The sequence below is a fragment of the Octodon degus genome, unplaced genomic scaffold, assembly GCF_000260255.1.
Source record: "Octodon degus isolate 3935 unplaced genomic scaffold, OctDeg1.0 scaffold00145, whole genome shotgun sequence".
Classification (NCBI taxonomy): Eukaryota; Metazoa; Chordata; class Mammalia; order Rodentia; family Octodontidae; genus Octodon; species Octodon degus.
In genome coordinates this window covers 3,483,617-3,486,589 of record NW_004524721.1, presented here as the reverse complement: position 1 = coordinate 3,486,589, position 2,973 = coordinate 3,483,617, and the positions used below count along the sequence as shown (strand labels likewise).

The 2,973-nt window shown below is 37.8% G+C and overlaps 1 protein-coding gene across 1 annotated transcript in view; it reads left to right on the top strand.

The window, feature by feature from the left end:
• Acbd5 (acyl-CoA binding domain containing 5) overlaps positions 1 to 2,973 on the top strand; it is a 71,310-nt gene that overhangs the window by 67,474 nt on the left and 863 nt on the right. The gene's annotated exons all lie outside the window — the stretch shown is intronic.

Sequence of the window (2,973 nt, the reverse complement as noted above, 5' to 3'; positions counted from 1 at the left end):
CCATTTGAGATGTCTCCTGGTGCATTAACTTTTGCTATTATATGGCCTTTTATTGCCCAGTGGTTGGTGCATTTATATTACCAAAGAAGGAGAAGGTAACACTGTAGTTGTATCATTTGAAATGGCATATATACTTTTATAACCCATAGTAGACAAAACTTTTAGCAGCAAGTAAGGGAACAAGTCCATTTTCTAGATATGATGTCATATTGAACAGTCTGTACTGATCATGAGACCAGAACTACCCTGCAAATGAAATGTAAGTACTTGTTAGACTTAGAACAAAATTTTACTTAGTAGCATGTGATAGATTTGTATACCTTTGATTTATACAAAAACATGACTATATATTTCTTAAATTTACTGGCTTATAAAAAATATACTTACTCTCTGAAATGTAGCTTGGGCTTTTTATTGATAGTGGAGAGGTAGCAAACAATGACTGCTATCTTTCTGTCCAACTTTAAATGTGAACATTGACATTTCAGAAAGATTTCAGTCTAGGGTTGACTGTCTAGAATTAGGGCTTACTTTAACATGAGAGCCAGAGTTGCAATTTGTGATGAGATAGATCTGAGAATAATTGACTGGAATGTCTGAAAGTGTCCTGAGTTTGTCAGCGATGACGTAAGGCCAAAGTCCATGTGTTCAAGAAAATCATTACTTGATGATGAATTACTTAGATAAATCATAACTAATGGGGGGCCAGGGAGATGGCTCAATGGAATAAGCACTTCCCTGGCGAGCGCAAAGGCCTGAGTTCAATCCCCGGTTCCGCCAAAAAAAACAACAACAAAAAAATCATAACTAATGTTCACTGTTTATGTTAAAAGAATCTCAGCCTACAACTAGCATGGAGAGTTCTGGGTGAAGAGAATGGTAGAATTAGTTCCTAGTCCCTTTTCTGTTATTTGCTGTCACTTTTCTGCCCAGATGACACTCTACTCTCCATTTTGCAAGTTAACTAAACACACATACACAACCAGAGAAAGCTCTCATTCAGAGCCTGAAAAAATATTCTAAAGTTCTGCAGATAATGATTTAAATTTATTTTAGTACATTAAAAGATTATAATAAAATCTGCAAGGAACTATGTATAGCAAACTACACGCCATGGATTTTGGTAAGTTTTGCAAACTTATTAGTGTTTTAGTAGCATGTTCATCAGCTAATATTTCTGCTAGAACTTCATTCAGGGACTTTATTTTTAGAACCACCATTTCCATCTGTCTTACTCTTGGTTAATCATTTCAGTTGCTCCAGGGCCTGTGTTTTTTTCTGTTGTAGAAGTCTCCTCCTGTTAGCTGACAGTTGATCTGCTTATTTAAAGTGGCACTTATGCCAAGCAGGTATATCTAAGAGGATTTCTGCCTTGCATAAAGAATGATCAGATTAGGGCCGGCCAAATAGCTCAGCTGATTAAAATGCCTGCTTAGGCAGATGCAGCAGCAGGGGCAGCAGCCAGGGTTTGATCCCCAGCATACCATGCTGGCTCCGCCCCCAGGGCTTGCTGAGATAGTGATTGAGACTGGGTATGGTGGTGTGTGCCTGTAATCCCAGCTCTTGGGAGCCTGAACACAGGTGGATCGCTAAGAGTCTGATCTATGTAGTGAGACCCTGTAGACCCTTACTAAAATACAAAACAAAAACAAAAACAGATTACTTCAAATATCACTACTGCCTAGAGGGGTTGCATAAGAATATTCTACACAGGGGAATGAATCTATAATGAGAGCATTTCAGGCATTTTGACGTCTTGAGTGTTGGGGAAGATTTGGAGATTTTACAGCAGAGGAATGGCAGAATTCACAGAATTCAGGTCCTTTGTGATTGTTATGTTTTATACTACTAAGCCTACCCTTTAAAGACATTATGTTAGGAGGCGGGGAGATAGTCTAGCGGTCTAAGCCTGCCTGGCAAGTGGAAGGACCTGGGTTCGATCCCTGGTGCCACATGTTATGCTGGCCATTGAAACTAGGTGTGGTGGCACATACCTGTAATCCCAGCACTGGGGAGACTGAGATGGATCACTATGAGTCTGACCTGCATAGTGAGACCCTGTAGCCTGTACCAAAGAAATAAAAGATTAAAAAAGTTAAACAAACATTGTATTATATATGCCTAGCTTTTTGTGTAATATATCATTAAACCATGATCTTTTGAGGGGTAAGAGTTCTGTTTCATTTATCTTTGAATCCCTAGTGGCTGCTAGAGTGTTTGGAAAATAATAGCTACATGGTATGTGTTGATTAAAGGAGTAATGTAGATTGTTAAGCTTTATTTCACAACTTTTCCTTTTTGATAAAATTGTACATTAACTCCTCCAAATCTTAATTGTGTAGTTAGCCAGTTAGAAAAGAATGAGAATTTAGACAATAGGAGAAATATAAATTTAAATTATTTATTAAAAACAGAAGCTAGGTGTGGTGGTGCACATCTATAATCCTAGCACTTTGGGATTCTGAGGCAGGAGGATCACAAGTTTGAGGAATTTAGTAACACTCTGTCTCAAAAAATAGAAAAAGGCTGGGGATACACCTTAGTATAGACACCCTGGGTTCAATATCTCTAGTTGTACAAAACCCACAAAAAACCAAACCAAAACAAAAAATAATAAACCCTACTGCTCCAGGGCTGCAGGTATACCACATTGATAGAACTATGACTCTGGGTTCAGTCCCCAGCACTAAATTAAATACTGTTTCGATAATTTCAGCACCTTCAAGTAGGCCTTTCGTACTGGACAGATTAAAGAATTTCAAAAGGACCAATTTAAATGATATTATGTTATCCAGAGAATTCTTTGGTTTGGAGGTGTTTCATATTCAGGTTGCATTTATATTCACACAAAATTGGGTTTTACTTTTTTTTTTTTTTTAAGAAAACTGAACTGAAGAAAATGATGTTTTGCTCAAGAAGACTGCTGGGCCTGGATGACCTCAGAATGACATGGATTTGGAGCTCACAAGAAAA